General features: G+C 31.0%; 1 protein-coding gene across 2 annotated transcripts in view; it reads left to right on the top strand.

Moving 5' to 3' along the window:
• LOC117220831 (potassium channel subfamily K member 6) overlaps positions 1–15,814 on the top strand; it is a 1,018,768-nt gene that overhangs the window by 256,512 nt on the left and 746,442 nt on the right. The window lies entirely within an intron of this gene.

The raw sequence follows: 15,814 nt of genomic DNA, 5'->3' as shown, positions 1-15,814 counted from the left end.
TTTAAAAAGATGTTCCGTTTGTTGCGTTTCGATGCATATGACGGATGCTGCCCTGTAGTATGGTTACATCGGATAGGATTAAAAGACATAATTACCATTTAAGAAAAGACAGTATAAAATGGACTATGAAAAATATTTTTGTATACTTTAACGCTAGATTTACGTGAAAATGACGGATCACTAATTTTTTAATTTACGATTATTCATATCGTAAAGATACATTTATGAGTTAATTATTCAATTTATATGTTACCTAATGTTACAATAACACTTGTTAAAAATTAGAATAAATCTCTTATTGTTACTTTTATAAACTAATATAAAACATAATGTGCACCGTAAATCTAGTATTAAGGGTCTCTCTTCATGTTCATCAAAAAAACCTTTAATTATTTTTGTACTAAATTCAGAAGGAACTTTAATATCAACAACGTTTTGATTTCTTAGTACTTCTTCGTCGTTAATAACTTGCTCAATAGAACGAGGCAATGTCTGTTTCTTGTACCTCTTCATTTAATTTCATCCCTAAATTTTGATAACAGAATCACCAAATTTTGTTGCGATTTAAAAGACGGCGAATAACGTCCGCATTTAGTAGATTACGAGCAAAATCTTCATCGCGATTATAGTCATCAGATTATATCGGTAAAAACATAAGGCTTTTGTTTACATTCGATGAATGCAACTTCTCTTTTAGAAGGAGCTCCTAATCACCAAAAAAACCCGGCCATTTAGATGGTCTCATTACAGAACGATTTCAATACCCCACTGAGCGACACAGTGCCCGTCGATCCAAGATAGACGAGGATGACGATAAGACGGATGAATCGTTTTCTATTACGATATATCGATCGATCGCGTCCCGGCAAAGGCTGCAGCACACTCGCTCCCCGTTCCCTGTGTGCCGGTAAAATTAAGTGAATTGAAGAACGAGCGCTTTTCGTAGATTGCACGGAAGTCTGCGGCGGCGGAGCGGTCGCACGCCATTTATAAAACTTAGAAGCTTCTTACCCATCCCGATAAACTTAATAGCTTCCGAAATTTACGGGAGCGACCAAGAAAATTTCGAACATCTCCGCTTCCGTGATCGTACCATTTCTTGTCACCCCTACCTTTACATATTTTTTTTCAGGACGTACAGCAAGTCGTGTTGTAACAATCAAATTCGACATTTTGTATATACAGTAAATTCCCCCCAATTGTCCTTCAGTTTATACAAAAAGAAAATGGACAATTTGGAAAGAAGAGATACGATTATTCGAGCCTTGCACTTCATTTTTATAGTTAACGTTTGTCAACAATTATAAAAATGAGTCGCAAGGCTCGAATGATCGTACCTTCTCGTCCCAAATCTTCCATTTTTCTTTCCAAGCTGAACGATAATTGGAGAGAATTTACTGTATTTATTTCTATCGAAAGCGGTCGAACAGCCGCTTTTTAAATATTATATTCATTTCCAATTGATTACAAGTAATAGCATAGTTTAGCATAGTCCCTAGCAAACATTTTCTTCAAACTTTTAAAACAAAATATTTTTTACATGTACAACAGACGTTTGTGGTTTTATCTTTTTGCGATATAGAATTTGATGTTTTTCGTTTTTCAGAACTTTCAGTGGAATTTGTTGATGTCCATAATTTCTGTTTCTTGTTCTCCTGTGAATACTATTTTTAGTTTTCGTTCACTTGTCTTAAGCCTAAAATTTTATTTGTGACTTAACACACAATTGGAAGTTAATGCACTAATATTATTTGCAATTAAAAGTATTGCATGACAAATATGAAAGAAATTAGAGATGTGCGATTCAGAATTGATCTTCCGAAAAATCGATCTTCTTGATACGATTTTTGATTTTTTGAATCGATTCTACGATATTCGATTCTGGAACGAATCGATTTTTTCAAGCATGAATAGATCTTCGATTCGTTGAATGATCTCTTTATTCGTGGACGATCCGAATTCGAGTAATGTAGTTCGATTTTGACTTCGTTATATAATGGTTTGATTCAATGAAGACGCTTCAGATTTACGAATTTTTAAACCGTTTTCCAACGGTATCAATTTGTGTTGAAAGCGTACGTTCTGAAGATGGGCACAATTCTGTATCGATTTCCAACAAAATCGATTTTCGATATTTTCTAATCAATTCTTAAATATTTAATTTTGAAACAAATCGATATTTTTAATTATAAATCGATCTTTGACTGAAAGTCGCCATAATGCGATTAACTATTTCCATTTACAACATTTAGTCTTCTTAAATTCATTGCCTTTAAATGATTGGTCAATAAATAAAAATCAAGTTTTTCAATAAAAAAAGTAACTCAATTTAAATGTCTCATATCTGTATCACTATCGAAATACCAATTAGAGTATTTTATGATGAGACACACTGCATATAAACTTTTAAATTACATTGGTATGTATATTTATTCATTTAGGACGTGACAAAAATGAAGAATTAGTAATAACTGAAGTGTACAATAATCTTGTAAATCGCTTTTTAAAGTGCCATAAGAATTAAAGTATTGTATTTTAGATCTGATTTTTTTTAAATCGATTTTCAGAGGATCGAATCTTTATGGTTTAATTTTCTAGTGAATCGATCTTTGACATTGCGATTCAGAAACGATTCAAGAATAGATCTTTTTCAAAGAATCGCCCATCCCTAAAAAATACTGTGCGATAGTTTTTCCTTGGAAAAACTAACAGTAATAATAAGTTTGTGATTGTGTGACACAGCACAAGATAGATAACGGTACAGAACATTAGTTTATCAAAAAAAAAACGAAAGAAAAGAAATAGATATTGAAAAATTAAGTGGTTACGCATTATAAAAAAAGTTGTGCAATAAATTGAGGAAAGGCGAAAAATATAAAAATAAATATAAAAATTTTGCTCAAAGCTTAAAAAGCAGACATCATCTCGAAGTTCATTTTTACTAAACAAGAAACGTACAAAGTAATATATAATTTTCGTCCAAAAAATGCAAATATTCCTTTGCTTAAGCAGATTTTAAAACGCCAAATTTTTTTACATTTATGATATGTTGCAATTAGATTAAATATTTATTTCGATGATTTTAAAGATATTACAATTGACAAAGATAAATGATAAAGACAGGTTTAAATAGTCTTAATACGTCGGTTTCAATAGAAATTTAATTAGAAATACAAATTATAATTTAAAAGAAAATGTATTAAGAATATTGTTTTCTTTATTTCAAGATTAAGTTATCCATTTCAAATTAATTAATTTAAATTTCTAATTGAAATCTATTATAACTTGAAAAAATTTCGTACTTAAAGAATTTTAGTAAAGCAAAACGGGGCTAACATTCTGCAACAAATTAAATTTTTTATGTATTTAAATAATATTTAAATATTCTTCGATACGCCAAGAAAGTGTTGAATTTACTCTTAATTTCCATAAAAGTGATCGACTTTCACTATCCAAGGTCCATGGCGCAGATATCGCCTAAATTCGAGAGCAACAACATAGCCCGTGATGGTCTATAATCGCTGAAAGGATAGTTCGACTATGAACAACGAGGACTGCGGAACAATTTGAATCCGTTTAAATGGTAATTCGGGAAGCTAGTTGGCACCTAAAGTCTCGACGATATCGATACTGCGCCCGATACATGTTATCGAAACCAGGAGAAGTGTCAGGGAACGTGAATAACCACTTTCGCGTACCTCTTTTATCCACATTCGTCTTTTAAATGCTGGCAACGCGACCAATGAGGAACCCGTAAAGTGTGAAACAACATATTGTTACGTCGATTTCTTTTCCCTGAAGTGCTTCACAAGAGAGACTATTCCTTTAGACTTTAAACACATTATTTATTTCTGCTCATGATAATATTTCGCTTACATATTTATTAAATACAGTATATCTTTCTGCCATGCATTTCTACATTACTTTCACACATTAATTGTTTAAAATATTCAGTAAAATTAAATATAATAGATTTTAATTAGAAATTCAAACTACAACAGATTATTAATAGATTATTAGATTTTAATTGTAATGTAATATTTTGACACACTATAACAATTTTAATCGACTCTTACTTCTCTCACATCATTCGATTATTCAATTATACCAATTTAATGAAAGTAATCCTACACTCACCTTCTTTCTTTTTATCGGACTTTATTAATTATAATCACTTACTCGAAAACTAAGCTAATATAAATAATTTACACTCGCATGCTTTAAATAATAAAAATAATCCCACAATATTATTGTCATATTTCGAATACATGCAATTTTACCATACTTTCTACATTAATATTTCTACTAATGAACAAATAAAAAAGAAATATTTATTTTTTATATTTCTATTGTATGAATGCCATTCGAATAATATTACTTATATTCATATCAATTATATTTATGCAAGATCAAATTGTTCACAAATACCACATATTAAACAATGTGACTTCTGCCTGTAGAATGTACGGATTAAACATAATTATTGTCTTTAACTGTATTGCAAAGTGTACCATAGTATACAATTTTAACATTCCTCTAGGTTACCGAGATGCACAAAACGTGTTATTTAAATTATCATTGCAGGCTTCGATAAAATCAGGTGAAAACGTAACTTCTTTTTATCATCACACCCAATTTGCAACTTTTGAAATGTTAGCACATTATTTAGTAAACTAGTCTTTCTAAGGTCTCAAAAGAATTCAAGTGTATTAGTCCAATTTAAAGTGAGCTATTATTTTGAAGAGTTACCAAATATTTTCGTGACCGACTATATATCCACTGTACAAATAATATGTCCAAAGGTTTTGCCCAATGTTTGTATTATTGTCATTAAAATGTTCTATAGCAAGAATTCAAATATTCTCACGAGTCAGTATACACTGTTACCCGGAGCAACCGTTAGTGGTGTAATAAATACCATTTTGGTGGCGAAACTGGCTGCAAAGTACATATTACGAAAATTTCAGCACGCGATGAAAATGACCCCGCGCTGACCTCCTGCCTCGGTGTTAGACGTTCCTTTCATTCTAGAGTTAATGAAAATATTTTCGAAACAGTCGAACTATGTTGCCAGTTGTGCGTTCGATGCATACAAACGCGGACGGGGTATATAAAAATAGACTTGATGTTCAATATATTTTCGTGGTCCAATTTTCTGTAGCGTTAACGACATATTATCATTGCCGAGTGACCAGCGCAGTTGATAATGCACTGCAGGAACAATAGATAGAATAGAGCTTACCGATTTGAAATTATGCACCGCCGCTAATAACCAGTTCGCAACTTGCTCGACAAATATTTTATGCGGATTAGGGTATCGTCAAATATTTTATCTTAAATGTAGATTGTAAGAAATCAATCTCACAGCTGAAAGAACTTCAAAAATGAAAACAAACAGTTAATACCTAACAAACAAATTTTACACACTTTATCTAGCTTTGCTAATAGTACTTCGAAGATTAACAATTATAAGATCTTGTAATAAATTTTCCAAGTCGGTGCCAATGTCATTCGTAAATCAACATGTCATTTCGAGCATTTCGAACATTTATTTAAAAGAAAAATACAATAATAATTTACAACATATACAATATTATATAATAATAATTTAACATATATAATAAATAATTTACAACATATACAACATAGACACTAAAAAATTACTTCTTTATTTTTCTAATAAATGAAATGCAGATCTTATGCATTTATGAGTAGGTAGAACACAAAATACTGACACTATCACAAAAATGTAATAACTTAATTTAATTACTTATAAATCATTAAAATTATTCAAAACGGAAAAAAGGGTTTACGCTATTTCTATTTCTTACAACGGTTGCATCAAATTTTTATTTTCTATAAATATCCGCCGACTAGCAAAAGCGGTATCAACTTCATCATGAATAAATAAATCATCCTAAGTAACATAATTCAATCATTTCTGCCAGGAAGATGTTTAAGTTGTTTTTTGATCTAACACAATCGCGTAATTCGTACTTTAATTTCAACACATTTGCAATTAGAAACTTAGGGACGCTCTATCTGCCTGAAATCTGTAACTATTATAGAAGTTTCTAATTGCAAAGGTGTTGAAATTAAAGCAGAAATTATACGAAATGTGTTACAGTTGTATTACTGAAAGGATGAATGGAATGAAAATTAGGGAAATAAGGGATGTCTTGCATCATAGCGTGAAATGTTTTTCATTCGCAAGCTTCTATGAGTTCCTATTGAAACCGAACAAGCTGCATGATTTTTGTTGACATACTCTCGAATTCCACAGCAAAGCTCGATAATTAATTCACATGTTCCGAGTCCACGTTACGTAGCAGCAAAACGTTATTGTTTTCCTCGCCTCGAGATTCTATATACATTGGGCCACAAAAGTGGCCGTACCCCTTTCGAAATGCAATAAATTCTTCAAAACTGAACTATATGACTTGAATTTTGTTTTTTAAATGATACAGAGACTAGTCTACTAAACGATGGCTTAAAGTTTTCTTAAAGTTTTTGGTCAAAATCGCGATAAAACTGCGATTTTTTCGATCTTTAATTTGTTGTAACTCATAACAACGTGAACCGATTTCGATAAAATTTTCAATATGCATATAAATTACCGAAATGTATGAAAGACATTTTTTAAATTTTCGTTATAGGCTCCGATAAAAAAGTTAAAAAACGAAAGATTTTTATTTTTTTTGTCATTCCAAGTAATAGTAAAATTAAAAGAAAAAGCATTTCAGTCATCGTCTAGTAAACTAGTCCCTTAATCATAAAAAAAATTCAAGTCATTTAGTTCAGTTTTTGAATGGTTATTGCGTTTTAAAAGGCGTACTTTATTTTATACCACAAATTAATGCCATAACATTGAAATGTCCTCAATTAGCACACTTCTATTATTAATAGACCGTTGATCGTACCGCAAAATAATTTGATAGGTCAATTGTATGAAATCAAAATGAAATGAGAATTAATTTTTTATTTTAATGACTTGAATAAGTCAATATGAGTACAACAGTATAATTAGAGTTGGTCCTATTTTATTCGAATAACAATTAAAAGTGCATTCATATGATTTATTCGAAACGTTATTCGGATGACACTATATCCACAACATTAATCGAATGAAATTTTATTCGAAAAATTAATTCGAACAATATAGTCGAAAAATATATTAAAGGATATATTCGAAATGTTATTCGAATACAATTTTGTTTATTGAAAAATTATTCGTTATTGGAAATAACTTTTGTACATTTATTCGTCGTTCATTATTCAAAAGAGTTTAGGAAAATTTATTATACTAACTCATATTACTTTCTTTATTATCTGTAGGGGAGACTGGGGTTAGAAGTTTCGATTTTGAGAGAACACAAAAATTCTATAAGGGAAATTACTTTTTTGTTTTTGACTAATTTATTGTAAAATTTATTCTACTTTAAGATTGTCAACTCAAATTTAATATATTGCAATAAGTTTTATATAGAAACTCGTTTTCTCGTGGTCAACTCAAGCGGAACTTCTTATCCAATCGTGGGGTAAGTTGTTACTAAGAAATAAATGTTACTTTCTAATGAGATATTTCATTCTCTAATCAATTAAAACATAATTTTTTTGATAAAGTTTGTTTATTAACTTCGGAATAACAGAAATACATATATGTAAAATGAAAATAATCTATTATTATGATGATTTAGGAACAACTTTACTGAAAGCTAATAGAAATAACCTTTTATATATATATATATATAAACGAAAAAAATTAGATGTCGTCAAATGACTCGTTAAAATCACAGTTCGGACAAATATACGATACAGCATTTACTTACCTTATACATTTGGTATGAGCCTAGTTCTTGCGTAACATACACTAAATTCATTCTTCCCTGGGCTGTGATTTAGGGTATGCAACGCAACGAGAACTATTTGTACATTTGAGGTGGGGAAGTTGTTACGGTAACAATATGCCACGAGTCACGGGAACAATTAGCCCCAATTGGCATGTGTGGCAATGTATACAAATATTTTGTTCATATATTCAAATATTCTAATAAATTCTATTTCAACATGTTCTTAAATATTATTTGATTTACAAGAACGGGACGATAGACGATATTTTCATTAAATAATTGAATTAAACAAAAAAATAGTAACTGCGAAATATTTACTTACCTGGTATGTGACTATTATATTGTTTAAACGTCCACGTTTTCAACACAATTGAAAGTATAACGCAATTCTTTTTTATTTTAAATGTATTACAATTGGAACGGCTTACCTCGGAAGTACTAGCTCTGGTCAGCTCTACATACAAAATTTTGTCTTGGTTTGCCTGTTTCCTAAAGAAGGGCTGCCAGATCTTCAGAATCAAATCCCAAAGGTAAGAACCATGATGACGACTTAAACGGATCTCTCACTGTCTAGGATTTCTATTCGCGGTGAAGATAGAACGATGAACGCTTCCTGTAAATGTTTCTGTTTTTCCTTCTGTGTTAAAAGGTCCTGGGAGAATATCTTGCATCGGCTGTTTCATGTGAGCGATGGCAGTATTTATCACCAGTTCTTCTGGGACGTGGAATCCTCGGAGGTGGGGTTTCGTCCTACCACCTTTTTTTTCTGAATGAATAACAATGTCTATTCCCTTCAGGGCCAACGAAAGCACGGCGTACAAATCCGCAAGATATGATGCTTTCATTCTTCTACTATGAAATAATTTAGTCTATTGTATATTGTGTATTATATATTGTATATTATATATTGTATATTGTGTATTGTGTATCGCGTATCGCGTAATTCGTCCCGGAGAAAGTTAGGCGGACGCAGCACGAAAATTACGTTGAAGGACGGAACATATATCGTATATCGTATATCGTATATCGTATATTGTATATTGTTTATTCGATATTGTAGTATATATTTATTTAAATCCGAGGTATGAAACTGCTCTTATTAGAATGTGAACGAAATGTTGAACGAACTATACTGTTGCAATATGATTTTTAACATAATTTTCTAATTATTTTATTTCATTTCATACATCAATTCATTTTTAAGTAATTTCTATTACATGTAAAAAGCTGGGCAGGGATCCAGGGGGGTCCCTAAAAAAGGACCCAACATCGATGTACTTGATCTTGAAACATTTCCAAACAGCAAATGCAACCTCAACTAAATGAGTGTGTGCTTACTATTAATGATATTCTTCACAATTCTTAAACAAACATATCCTTCATGTTCTTTTATGCATTTATTATTAAATTGAATTCTGTTTGGATACACAATCATTGAAACAAAAATATCTTTTGCGTAATTTGACGGGATTTTCTATTGTTAATCTTTACTATAAACGGCTCTATTATTCAGACATTCTAAAATAAAGATGAAGAGCGTTTTTCATCAAAATATCACTGTCACATAGTAACAAAATTCGGAAGTTCACGCTTTGTGACTTGTTCATTGCTTCGAACGCGGCCTAAAATCGTCGCGCCCTACGGTCCTTGCAGCTGCCGAGCTCGCCTCTCATTGGTCAATGTTTTTAGTTAATATTTCGTAAACAAAGCCGCGGATTACATTTGCGCTAAGGAAAGAGTTACTTCAAATGATCTCAGGAACCTCCCATTTCCCGGAAATGCGATTATTTTGGGCCACTTTATATTTGTGATTAGACTGCAGATTTTATGCATTTATTAGAGAAATGCATCGCTGCAATTTAAGACAGTAGAAAGATTAGAATAATTGAGGAGTATGAATGTATTACTTTCATTACTTGAATGAATTTTGACTTTTCTGACCTAAAAGAAAATAGTTATAAATCCACTGAAACTTTTATTCTATATACTTATGCATGCACCAAAAATTTTTAGTTTTTCAGAAATGGGAAAAAGCTTTGGTTGGATAATGAAAGTTATTCTGCTTTGAAAAAATTAAAGTACTTTCAAACAAATTTGTTGTTTAGTATAAAAAATAGTTGAGTCTTGCAAAGAGATGATTTAAATGTAAACATACTAAAATATTGGATTGTTCCTGATTGTTTTCCATCAATGTAGAACGAGCGCTTAAATGCTGAACACTGAACATGTATCTACATAATTGTTCTTTATTTTCGCCAATTTTGCTTTCAATTTAAGTGTACAATAAAATAGGTACATAAAAATCACGATTTACCATTTTATATTTATCCTATTGACAGTTCCTTTAATAATGCTAAATAAATTGAAGCATAGTATCGACTTTCATTTATTTATTTTAAAATATTTGTTAAGAAGTAAATGTTCCTTCGGAATTTGTATCAATCAAATACAAAATAACTATTAAAATTGAATTTATATAACAGAATTAAAGTGTTAATGTAAAAGATAACTTAAAATAGAAAAATAAGTAATTCAGAAGTTAAAAGTTTATTAAGTAACTTATATTTGTAAAAGTTTAGAGTTAAATGTAAGCCCTGCTTTCGGCTTGCATTGGGTATTACAAATAAGAAAGTTTTTCTAAGTGATTTCTGTTTTTTACAGTAGATGCAAGAAACTTTAATTTTTCATATTGATCCATGGTTTACTTATAACGTCCGAAACACTTTAAAAACCGTTCTCGAAAACTATGAACTCACTCACTGTCGAACTGTACAAAAATGGTAGAGAAGGATTCTTTCGTAAATAATTACCGAATATATTTTTATAAATATTTCAAAACTTAACTCAAACGATAGGTAAGCATACGGGAAATTACTTAAAATAATGCTCTTGACAATATATTTCAAGATCAAGGTCACCGAAACTGTTGCCCCTTTTGAAAAAAATTACCAAAAACTGTATACTTCATAGAAACATATGCATTAAGCTATGTAACTAAACTGATCTCTGTAGAAATAAGACATAATGCACAACTTATTATAAATGATGGTTTTAATTTCATCAAAATTGTTTTAAGGAAGTTGAAATTCATACTAAGATATTCTATTTACAGGTCTTTCGCAATATAACAAATACTAAAATAATCGTTTTCAATCGCAGAAGTTCTAGCTCTTTAGTTTCGTTTGAATTATTAAGTGTAAATACGCGAGATTCGTGTGCAACGCCCTTATTGCTATGCATACGATTTGCTCAGTTTTATCGAAAAAAAAAGATTCCAGACTTTCTCCAGGCAGATTTGTGTGCATCAGATGAATGCTAAGCCTTCTTCAATTAGAAAAGTAAAACTCTCTTTAAAGGTTTCCGCGACGGTCTTATCTACCGAAAGTTTTTTCTCCGCAATTTAATTCGAATACAGTTGGTCACAAAAGTATTCAGCCACTTTAGTGTTAAGCTTTCCTCTTGAAATATTAAAAGATAAATCGTGATTTATTTTTAACAAAGTTCATTTAATATCAACTAATGTTTAATAATTTTATTAATAATACATTAAGTAATATTTCTAATAATTCCTTTAATGTTTAGATTTTTAATCGACTTTTTATTGAATTTCAGCAAATTTCTAGGATCTGTAGTCCATTAAATATTTACACAGTACACTTGCCTACATTCATTAATTTCGAATAAGTTTGTGAGTAATTATTAAATAATAACACGAACATTTTTAATATTATTTTATATTAATATATATTGTATATTATCATTTTATATTTTATATATATTATAATATTATTTTATATTGTATCTATTTTCATTTCTCACTTATCTCTTATTTCAATTATAGTTTTCTCTTTAATGTCAATTTAAATATTAACTTTATTGCTATAAATGGATTTTCGTTAGAAGAAACTGTAAGTTCAATATTTATCAATAATTTCGTGTTAATTGGAACTAAATAAATCCTAATGTTTAATCATTTTGTACGTTACTCATACTAGCTTTTTACGTGCAAAAAGCTGCAAATGGGTGTTAGACACTTTACAGTGTTGTAGTCCTTACTCGGAGGAATAAAATATAGCACAGTGACACAAGTTCTAAATTGAGTTTTATAACTGTCGGTGTAAAATGAATTTTTGCGTTTACGAGCAAGTGTGCATTTTCTTTTCGCAACATACGACACATGAACTAAAGGATCGGTGTGCTAGAATTAAGCCAAGATTGCATGTCCCGTTTCACTGTATTCGTAAACAATGAAAAACGTGGAGAACCTATGACAATAAATCTCCAAAGCATATATCATTCTATAATCCATCAGTTTCAATCTTGTCATCAAATCAAAAGAAAATTCATACTGCATTTTTTTCAAATGGGACGTAAAAGTTTGACAACCAGAAGAATTGAGTTCATAATCCATTTCGGTGATGCATTCTTTCATTTATTTTAGCGAATATAACAAAGTCTGGATGGTTTATACTCACATTGAATACTTTATATAATACAGGATAGATATTACATACCTAGGTAAAGGTGATCATTCGGTTACGGATTCTGGACGTGCACGGGAAATTTGAGTAGTTTCGATTTAAAATAGCCAAATCATTGAAAGCATTAAAAAATGTCCATTGTGTCAACTATTCGACAAATATAAATGATAATTACATGCGCAGGGATTTGGCGATGTCTTTACCTTATTTGATAAAATTCTAAATTTTCTGCTTCGTTCCAGTTTTACAACAAACTGTGTTTACATAAATATGTTGTGCTTATTAATAGACTGAGAATTTTGTGCACTTGTGGTAAAATTGAGTAGTTACAATTCAACATAGTGGAATGATTAAAAGAATTAGAGAATGTCAGTCTACTATTTTTGATATATTATAATTATTGAAGAAAGAAGGAACTCGATAGTTAGTTTCTATTTCTTGTAATTGATGCAAACAATTTCTATTTTGCATAAAAATCCACAGTCTATTGATCAGTATACATTGACTCTGGAAACGAGAATACTTTATTTGGGACAACAATACAAAAATTTGATAAACGTATCAAAACCAACGTAATTTTTAATTCTGGTTCTCTATATTTTATTTCTGTAATTTATAATGCTGCAAACTTATAACACTATGAGTACTTCAGATTGAGATGATCCTGAATGTGTTCGTATAGATATAATCTTATAAAATTACGTAACAGCAAAAATAGTGAACAATTATTCGCATCATTATTCGAATAATTTTACAATCTCTATTCGAATAACTTATTCAAATAAAGAATTATACGAATAATTTATTTCAATAAAGAATTATTCGAATAGATAGACAGAATAATGAATGATAAATAATTGTTATTCGAACAAAATGTTCGATTACAAAGAAGTCATTCGGATAATTATCTTACAATTAGGTAAATATTCATTCTAAGCAATTTGAATAATGCCCAACCTTGTCGCGAGCGCCACAGAAATCCGTAGCCGACTTGTTAATCGTCAGACTATTATTTAAGTAATGTAGATATATGAAACGATTACGCATAGAGCTGCGATAACAATGAAAACAATAGAAGGTATAGTATTTGCCGCGAAGTCACAGATGGCGCTCGCTTTTCTATTTGATTTATAGGCACTTGAAATTGTCAGGCCGATGATATCCGCATATGTCGAAAGCTGGAAATATTTTAGGGGATTTTCGGGCCAGCTCTGAAAAGCATATTGCACGCTGAAAATGACCGATGGTGGAACGGACACAGCATTGCGACTGTTAGTTGCATGGGACAGCAGGGTATCAGACGTGGAAACTGAATGGCATTAGTGTGAATTCTACGGCACTTCGTGGTTCCGCAGCTGCTATTGCGTCGCTCGTATCGGGCAGTACATTTCCGGCTCGCCTTGCTTTTGTTGCACCAAGAAGGCGATTGTCCCGCTACCTCCTTTCACCCTTGAGTCTCGAGAGCCCATGAGCCCATGGAGTACACCGAAAATATCTCGTATATGCTCAATAGCCCTAAAGAAATCCTTGGAATAGCTGTCGAAATTGTCACTGCTAAGGTAAATGTCATAGTGATTGGACATGCTTAGTGATTAGACATAGATTTAAATTTTCATTAATATTTATTAGATTATTTATTTATTTATTTACTAATAAACTCTTTCCTTAACCGTCCAATCACTGGGACATTTACCTTACGACTACTTTGTAATTCACTTCTTTTGTCAGTATCTTAGTAACTATGTATCTTAGACCCTATTTGGTGTAATACCTTTTCATGTAGAATTCAATGCTTTATCTGAATTCGGGAAGAAATATTAACTATTAACTATTCCATTTAGAAAATTAGAGGTGACCTCCATGTCTTGATAAAGAAGTAAGATAACATAAAACTGATTAGAACACTATACTTCCTCTGGAAGCCATGTAACTTCTATTTGAAACATTTTTTCGTGCAACAAATATTTTATGAGCTATTTGATATTGTCATGGTACGAGACTTACCCTATATGTATACATATGTATAGAAAGAGAACTATACACTCCCTTTTATAGGCTTGCTACTATTACATTTAGAAAATAATAAAAATTATAGTAGGTATTACCTCTTCATAGAATTTGTTCACAATTCGTCTTTTATTGAAGAAAGCTCGCTGAATGTATCATCTCTGACAAAATACATATGACAATCGTAATCCTGACATACGCATGGCAATCCTGACGTACAGTGACTCGCATTAATATTCGGACACGATATTATTAGAAGAATTATTGCTCGTTTTTATTTTTTATGATAGTATTATCGAATCAATTGTTTTCTCATATAATAAAGCACTTCTTAAAGTAAGTAGAAACATAAATTTTGTTTATTTATTGTACATATTCTCTTGTATAATAAGCGATAAACAAGATTGTGACAAAATTTAACGTCGCAAAAATATTCGGACACGACATCTTAGATGCCAGAGTAAAATACTGTACTACATTGACGACGACGCTAGCACACATTGTTTATAAACAAATTTTCTAAACAAATAAAAATTCGTTGTGAGAACTCGGTACCACAGAAATTATTGGTGATATCAGACGCTTTACTTGTGAAAATGGTACCAAAAAGGAAGAAATACGTCTTTTGAAATTCGACAATTGGTTATTTATCACAAGGGAAAGGGAAAATCATACAGAGATATAGCCAAATTATTAAATATAAGCAAGAGTAGTGTGGCAAATATTACACGTCGGTACATTTGTGAGGATTGAATAGATTTAATCTCTCAGAAAGGTCGTCCAAAATTATTAGACTCTCGCGACCAACGCAAGATAATAAGAAAAATAAAGAAAGATTCTGGACAAAATGCTACAAAATTAACAAAGGAGTTGTTCGTAGAATCTGGGAAGAAGGTACACCCGGACACAGTGCGAAGGGTATTAAAAACTTATGATTACAACGAAAGAGTTCCTCGTAGAAAGCTATACGTAAATGAAGCTAATCACAAGAAAAGATTGAGCTTTGCAAAAGAATATTTTTACAAAGACAACTGTTGGTGGAATGATGTAATATTTTCGGATGAAAGCAAATTTAATCTTTACGGATCCGACAGTCAAAAAAATGGTGTAGCGTAAAGTAAACACTGAATTAAACATTTCAAATTTAAGACCGACAGTGAAACACGGTGGTAGGAGTGTAATAGTGTGGGGTTGTATCTCGTCTGTAGGTGTAGGTGAACTAGTTTTTATCGATGGTATTATGGACAAAATGAAGTATTTGGTCATTTTTAAAAAAAATTTAATTACAAGTGCTATAAATATGGGTATACGTACAGTTTTAAGTTTTATCAGGACAATGATCCTAAACACAAGGCCAGAATTGTACAGGAATATTTATTATACAATTGTCCAAAAGTACTGTAACCTCCTCCTCAATCGCCTGATTTAAATCCGATTGAAAAATTATGGGATCAATTGGACCGCAAAATTGATACA

Source organism: Megalopta genalis, chromosome 1, assembly GCF_051020955.1.
Source record: "Megalopta genalis isolate 19385.01 chromosome 1, iyMegGena1_principal, whole genome shotgun sequence".
Classification (NCBI taxonomy): Eukaryota; Metazoa; Arthropoda; class Insecta; order Hymenoptera; family Halictidae; genus Megalopta; species Megalopta genalis.
This window is presented reverse-complemented; position numbering and strand designations above follow the sequence as displayed.